This window comes from Priapulus caudatus, unplaced genomic scaffold (genome assembly GCF_000485595.1).
Source record: "Priapulus caudatus unplaced genomic scaffold, Priapulus_caudatus-5.0.1 Scaffold459, whole genome shotgun sequence".
NCBI classification, from domain to species: Eukaryota; Metazoa; Priapulida; class Priapulimorpha; order Priapulimorphida; family Priapulidae; genus Priapulus; species Priapulus caudatus.
Genome location: NW_014577520.1, coordinates 100,018 through 108,135, shown reverse-complemented (window position 1 = coordinate 108,135; position 8,118 = coordinate 100,018).

The following is an 8,118-nucleotide window of genomic DNA, read 5'->3' as shown; positions in this document are numbered from 1 at the left end:
ACATGAAGTAGACCACATTTGTCAAACAATGTATCTTTCTTAGATGCTATCATATCAGAGTGAAATGACAGTGTCAGTGTCTGGTGTGTTATATGTGTTTTATGTGTTATATATTTGCTAGGTACTATACTAGCTAAAAAATAAAACATTGTTACTAAATCTTGGGACTTGCTCAATAAATTATTCTACTGTGTCAGTTAAGAGTTGGTGGAAGCAGGATGTGTGAGAGAGGAGAGGGAGGGATAGAAAGAGAGGAGAGAGAGGAGGAGAGAGGAAGCCAGCGAAGAGGGGGAGAGAGGAAGCCAGAGAAGAGGAGGGGAGAGGTTGGATCTGGTTTAAGATTATTTGCTAGGTACTATACTAGCTGAAAAATAAAACAGTGTAACTAAATCTTGGGACTTGCTCAATAAATTATTCTACCGTGTCAGTTAGAGTTGGTGGAAACAGGATGTGTGAGAGAGGAGAGGGAATAGAAGGAGAGGAAGCCAGAGAGGAGGAGAGAGGAAGGCAGACAGGAGGAGGAGAGAGGAAGGCAGAAAGGAGGAGGAGAGAGGAAGGCAGACAGGAGGAGGACAGGAAGCCAGAGAGGAGGACAGAGGAAGCCAGAGAGGAGGACAGAGGAAGCCAGAGAGGAGGACAGAGGAAGCCAGAGAGGAGGACAGAGGAAGCCAGAGAGGAGGACAGAGGAAGCCGGAGAGGAGGACAGAGGAAGCCGGAGAGGAGGACAGAGAAATGCCAGTGAGGAGGGAGTGACAGAAGGAAGGCGCGAGAGGAGAGGAGTGACAGCAGGGAAGCAAGAGAAGGAGGACAGAGCGGAAGCCGGAGAGGAGGGACCAGAGGATGCTAAGAGAGGAGGTGTACAGAGGAAGCAGCGAGGAAGGACAGAAGGAATGCCAGAGAAGGAACAAGAGGGCGGTGACGATAACGAGGCAGAGAAGAGCGAGAGAGCATGAGAAGAAAAAGTGCGGGCAGTGCCAGGGTAAGGAAGTGAGGAGAAGGAAGAAACGGAAGAGAAGGAGAGTATATATATATATAATATACTGATCATATATTGCGCCTCGAGAAAGAAAAAACTTGCATTAGAGAGGGAAGGTAGAGAGAGAGAGAGAGAGAGAACTGGAGGGAGAGAACGGAGAAGCTCGCCAGGAGAAGAGGGCAGAGGGGGAAGTTAATACTCGGAGTGCAGCTGGCGGGCAGCGCTTGTTCCGTGTTCGTGGCTTCTATCGTTGTTTACAAGCACTGGCGTTTTGCGTGGGGAACATCTGGCGGATCGGTCTCCTTTGTTGGTGGGTGCGAAAGTATGTCAAGAATGTCAAACAAGGGCAAGTAGAGGAGGGGGAGAAATAGGAAGGCCACGCTCTCTATAGTAAGACTAGGTGATAATCTGCCTATTTACGTGCGATGGCTCCTGTCTCCGTGCTTTGTTCTCTCACTGCCGTGCTGGCAATTCGCGGCCTCGTCGCCCAGCTTTCCTTAAGCGTCGCGCCGCTTTTTCGCGGGATAGTATGGGCGGCCGCAGACCGTCAAAGATGGAAAACTTTCCACCAGCAAGTGGCGGCCGTATTTCCACTGAAAACTTTTTCTCCCCCCGAAAAGCATAAGAAAGTGTGATTATTAGCGGCTCTGAGATGCTGTGTTTTTGTGTTGCAGTGCCGCTATGATCACACATACAGCACATACACCGCACTTTACGTCGCGGTTCGTCGGTACGAGTTTCACCACGCGGACTGGCTCCGCAAGCGCACTGCGTGTGCGTGCTATTATGGCGTAAAATTCACATTTTGTGGCCTCGGGAGTGAAAAAAGCGTTTCGGGTCTGAAACGGTAGCGGCATTTGGCTGCCAAGATGTTTTTCCATGGGGCTTTGAGGGCTGGTGCCGTGGGCCAGTGCTGCTCTCGGCGGGCGAGGAGGGAGTAAAGGCAAGTGAGCAAAGGAACGATCAACGGAAGTAAAAGGGCGAGTAAATATATAATAAATTGATAGTATATGTATCGCTATATGTTAATTAGGTATAGATTAATATATATATGATGATAGGTATATAGTGAAATGTGTGTGTGTGTGATCTATAATAAGCTGCCCGAAGAAGAGAGAGAAATAATGCGGAGAGAGAGAATAGCTAGCAGAGAGAGAGAGAGAGAGTAATGAGAGAAGAGCGAGAGAAGCCGAGAGGGAGAGAGTGTACGTTCATGTGTGTGGCAGTGGCGTGCGTGGCGTGATTGGTGAACGAGCAATTATTGGCGTAGAAGCAGAGAGAGAGGGGGGCATAGCGAGGCGGAAACGAAAGAAGAGGAGAAGAGAGAGACGAGAGGACGAAGAGTGCAAGCGAGCGAAAGCACGAAAGAAGTAGAGAGGAAGCGAGAGAGAGAGAGAGGCAGAGAGAGCGAGAGAGTAGAGAGAGGAGAGAGCGAGAAGAGAGAGAGAGAGAGAGAGAGAGTCACAGAGAGGGAGAGGGTGAGCGGGAAGGCGAGAGAAGTAACTATATTGAAAGGAATATGTGCATCCGTGCCTGTGTGTGTGTGCCGTTTATGCCGTACGTGCGTTTGTCTGCGCGTGTGTATTGCGCATGCGTGTGCACATCTCCGCGCGCATTCCTCCCTCCATCCTTTCGCTCCTCTTCCCTTCCTCCCCATCTCTTTCTTTTTTTCTTTCGTTCTTTCTCTCTCTCTCCTTTGTCTTCCGCTTTCATTCACTCTCTCACTCACTCTTTCTCCCTCTTTTTTTTCCATATATCTCTTGCTGACTTTCTTTCTCTCTTTCTTTCGCCGTTCTCCCCCCTCTCTGTCTCTATACATATATATTCTCGCCACCTCTTGTTGTTTCCCGTTTATCCTAGCTCCCATCCTCCACTCTCCCACATGGTATCACCTACGACCTCGTTAGCACGGAAAACTTTATGCAGGCAAATAGCCGTTTTTCAACCAAAACTTTTTCACCCCGAATCACAAAATATGGATATATGGCTATAATACATATAACCATGATATAACATATATACATATAATATATATACGTCGTTTTTCTATATTGGGGGCGCCCGTTAGCGAGGCCAATGACGTATTATGAATTACGTTTTTTGAGTAGCGAATAGTAGAGTGAATAGCGTCCAAACTGGCCTCTCTCTCGCGAGATCTCGTACACGTGACTTCCTTTGTTCGCTGGCCTACTCCATTTTCTCCCGCGCTCTCGTGGAATGTGCACGGTTTCCTTCATTCTCCGTTATCGTCTACCAACGCCACGTTTGCAGGTAACATAATTAATATGGTGTAATGATAAACGCTTTGCGCATGTAATGCTATAAATAACACGGTTATTTAATTAAATACAGCTCGGTGACAAATGTGTTTTATATAGAATAATTTATATATATATTTGAAAGACAGGCGAATGGGCCGTCTGTGCGCGCTTAAGTACAGTTCTCATTTAAATTCCTTCCTAAACAACAAGCAGGCGCGAGTTCTGCGTATCTCCCTCGCTGTTTCCTTCAGTTAGTTTTAAAATAAATTACGTTATAGTGGACAGCGAAATCAACCACCGATCCATCTAACCACACCCACTCACCCACCCGCCTGTTATATATATATATATATATATATATATATATATATATATATATACTACTACTTACTTACNGGCACATTCAGTGAGCGTGATCCGGAGGAAAAAAATGCGATGTGAGTAAAAAAGAGGGGTAGCGAAGGGGGAGGGGGAGGTCGGATTGGCACCAGGGAGGCGAAACGAGATCACGGATGGCACTGGGGGATTCGAGGAGGGTCCAAGGTGGGGTGGGGGAGAAAGGCGGGGAAGGTAGGTTATGGAGCTTGCAATGCGGGGCAGGGCATAGGTTATGGTTAGGGCTGAGAACTAGAGCCCCTATATTGGCTCCGCAGGCCAGCCTGGCGGCGGCGCGTAGTTGAGTGGTGCCTAGTAGCCCTGTCTGGCGTTATGAGCGATGGTGCTTAAGGTTCTCAGGACTTAGGGTGATGGCGAGAGTAAGTCGAGAGTGACGACGTGAGAGGAGAGAAGAGCGGCGGCGTTGGAAAGTGAAGCGGGAGGATCGAGTTAAGCAGCGTGGCTGGTGGAAGTGGCTGTACGAGTCTGGGAGAGCAACGGTCGCTGAGGGGGAAGAGGGAGAGCGAGGAGTGGTTTTGATAGAGGATTAGCGTATACAGGACTTCTATAGTTAAAGTAAATTACGAAGTTGGTAGTTTTTCATTAGTTACGAATCTTTTATTTTTAAGCATTGTTATATGCAGAGTGTTGAAAAGGTGGATTATACAAATAATAGATGTTATTTTTTCTAGGTAACTACGTATCTAATGACTACTACTGGAGCTATTGCTGAAGCCCTACCTTCTTTACTGACATTCTAGTCCAACGAGTTGTTGCTGCAATGCAATGTAAGACAAAATGGCAAAGTATACTAGACTAAAATTTCCTAAAATCTACTTATTACAAAGACTTGTGAAACTGACGAAAGTGACTTGGGCGGGGAATGACGGGAACTTCTAGAAATCCGATTACTATTCGAAGAATTTCCTTATAATACATCCTTACTTAAGTGATATATACTCCACTGGAAACTAAAGGTAAAATACCACGGTAAACTCATGTAAGATTACCATTATTATCTATAGCAAGCAAGTAGTTTAAATGAATTCTTCTTTCTTCTCTCCCCTCTCCTCCTGCTGCCTCTCTCTCTCGCCGCTCTCTATTTCTCTCTATCTCGACTGCCCGTCTCCGATCTATGTTGGCCACCTACTCTCTTCCCTCTCTTTTCTGTCACTCTGCACGCCCTCCTCGTCTCTCTCTCTGCGCGCACAGCTCTCAATCCCGCCCCAACCGCTCTGTCTGTGTCGCTGCCTCTCTCGCTTCACCTATTTATCTCTATCGCCCTCTCTTTCGCGCGGCGTTCTCTTCTCGCCCTTCTCTCGTCTCTCACCCACCTCTCTCCTCCTCGCTGTGGGCACTCCTTTCATCTATATTTGGCCTCGCTCGTTCGCTTCCTATCTCCTTTTCTCTCACTGCTCACCGCCGCCCACCCCTCTTCTCTCTCGCTCTCTCTCTCTCTGTCTCCTCCATCTAATTCTCTCTGCTCTCTCGGAACCCTTCCTCTCCTCTCTCTCCTCTCTCGCTCTCTCTCTATATATATATATATATATATATAATAATACTATGCTATGTATATATATATATCTGCTCTCGCTCTCGCCTCTACTCGCTGTTCGCTCATCTATCTTTGGCCTTCTGTCAGTCCACCCCTCCCTCTCTCTCTCTCTCTCTCTTCCCCTCTCCTCTCCCTCCCTCTCTCTCTCTCATCTTACTCTCTCTCTCTTACTCTCCTCTTCGTTTACTCTCTCTCTCCTTACTCTCTATCTCTTACTCTCGTCTCTCTCGTCTCTCTCTCTCTCTCTCTCCTCTCCTCTCTCTCTCTCTCTCTCTCTTCTCCTCTCTCATCTCTGCGTCTCTCCCTCTCTCTCCTCTCTAATATATTATATATATATATATATATATATATATATGTATATAGTATATAATGCTTCTCCGGCGCCTCCCCGGTTCCCAGTCGTCCGGCTGTCTCACTCTCATTTATCGTTGACTTCTGTCATTCCCAACCCCTCCCTCTCTCGGCTCTCATCTCTTTATATATATATTTATATCTATTCTCGCTCGCACCCTCTGCCCTCTCCGGCCGCTGCTCTCTCAATGTCTATGTTTTGGCGTTCTGTCATCGATGGACTCACCGTTCCTTTCTCTCTCTATGTCTCCCCCTTCTCTGCGTCTCTCTCTCTCTCGCTCCCCTCAATATATATATATATAATGTATATATAGTACTTATCTCTCTCGCTCGCCTCTGTCCTCGTTGGCCTCCATCAGTTCTCGCAATTCTTCACTCTCCCACCCTTCTGTTCTCTCTAACGTCGCGCCATCTCTCTTCTGCGCACGGCTCTCTCATCATCAGCCCCCCCGCCCCTCTGTACACTGCTCTCTCGCTTGTTAAACCTACTCTCTCTCTCTCGCTCTCTCCTCCTCTTCTCTCTCCTTCTCTCTCTCTCTCTCCCGCACGGCCCCGCCGGCGCGCGCGCTCTCCTCGTCTCTCTCTCTCTCTCTCTCTCGCTCGCTGGTCACTTTTCATCTATATTTGGCTCGCTACTCGGCCTTCCTATCTGCATTCTCTCTCTCACCCACCCCTCAGCCCGTCTCGCGTTCACCTATAATCCCTCTCTCTCTTGCTTCTCTCCTCTTTTTCCGTTGTGCGTTCTCATCCTCCTTTCTTTGCACTCTCTTATATCTACGTTTCGCTCGCGTCCTCAGCCTGCCATCGCTTCTCGAAGTGCTCGTGCTCTCCCCTTTCCCCCTCTCTCTCTCTCTCTCCTATCCTTTCGCAGCCATCTCTCTCGCCCCCGCCCCCACCTGGTCTCGTCTCTCTCCTTTCTCTCTCTCTCCTCTCGTCTCTCTCTCTCTCTCTCTCTCTCTCTCTGTTTCATCATATTTCATCTATCTACTATCGCTCCTCACGATTGCTCACCTGGAAAAGCTATCTCCTACAATTTAATTTCACTTCAAATTTACAAATTACAAACATTTACAAATGCAATAGAAAATACACATCCATTATAAGGAATCAGTGCACTTCCATAACTCAGTCTAACTGCCACATAGTGGCAAAGTTACACACAATTTTTACAATTTACACAATTATAAAATTAATAGTAATTATTAGTCAATTGATTCCTTATCATGGTACATCAACACTATCAACGGTTATCAAAACTAATAAGCCAGTTTTGCATTTAGAAAGTGCAGTGCATATGGGAAGTTTTGGCTACTAAGCATAAAAATATTATATATCTATATTCTATATGACAGTATGAGATGCATTTTGAAAAATGCTACTTTTAAGAAAAGAAATGTCTCTATGACACTTAGCACAATGAGTCTCACAACGAAACCATCTGAGTTACGTAATATAGGTAAGCGCTAAAATGAAAATGACCTAGCCAGATAAATTTACTCCACTCGATATGTCCAAAACACAGATAATATTAAAGTTGTATACGCATTATTATGCACTAATTATAATATCTAAATCAGGGGAAGTATCAAAGTATTATAGGCGAGTAGATGCAAAATATATTCGCTCCAATTTTGTGAAATCATATGATGCGATTGTGCCAGGGTAAACCTGCGAGCCGGACACCCCAACCCTAACTCCCACGCTCTTGGGAGGGGGGAGGTGCGATTTCCCATGCTCTGACCAGCCAAGTGTTGTCTCACCCCCCTGGCACACGCAAAGCAAAACTGGCTTATTATTACTGATCAATCAATTAAAAACTTTTAGCAACTGCCACTGCCACTGCCATGAGTAACATATGTTCAGAATTTGTCACTAAAAAATCTGTTAAACTATTTCGATTACTGAATAGCTGAAGTCTAAAAACCGAACTCGATGAAAAACACGACTTTGCATTTGAGTAACGATGTACACCCGGTAGCTAGACAACTTGACGTTTTACACAATGTGCATTTATACAACAGTTCTACTAGCATCAATGATTTACACACTTACAACTTCTGTCAGCCTGACGAAAACCCCGTACATAAGTGGGCATGCGCTAGTACTCAGGAGTGGCAGTGTTTGCAGCTTCTCAATAAATGGTAGTTGGTTGCTCCTGTCCTGTCCTCGGTCTCCTGTCCTGTCCTGGGCTCCTCTCCTGTCGTGGGTCTCCTGTCCTGTCCTGGGCTCCTCTCCTGTCGTGGGTCTCCTGTCCTGTCCTGGGCTCCTCTCCTTCGTGAGTCTCCTCTCCTGTCCCGGGTCTCCTGTCCTGTAACCACATCAAAGACAACAATCTAACACTCACCCTCTAGAGGCTTTATAATACATAATTTTAATGTACCATATTTACTCGTGTATAAGTCGCACCCCCATATTTTGCCTTGAAAAGTTGGAAGTGGATGAATCCACAAAATTTAGGACAATGTAGAAAAACCCATGATGTAGATGAAAAATTAGCATGCAAGATGTTTGAATTACCAAAAAGTTAGCATGCTCCAATCCCAGCTTTATGACCTAGCACCTTGGCACCAATTATTCCTCTTCTCTCTCTCTCTCTCTCT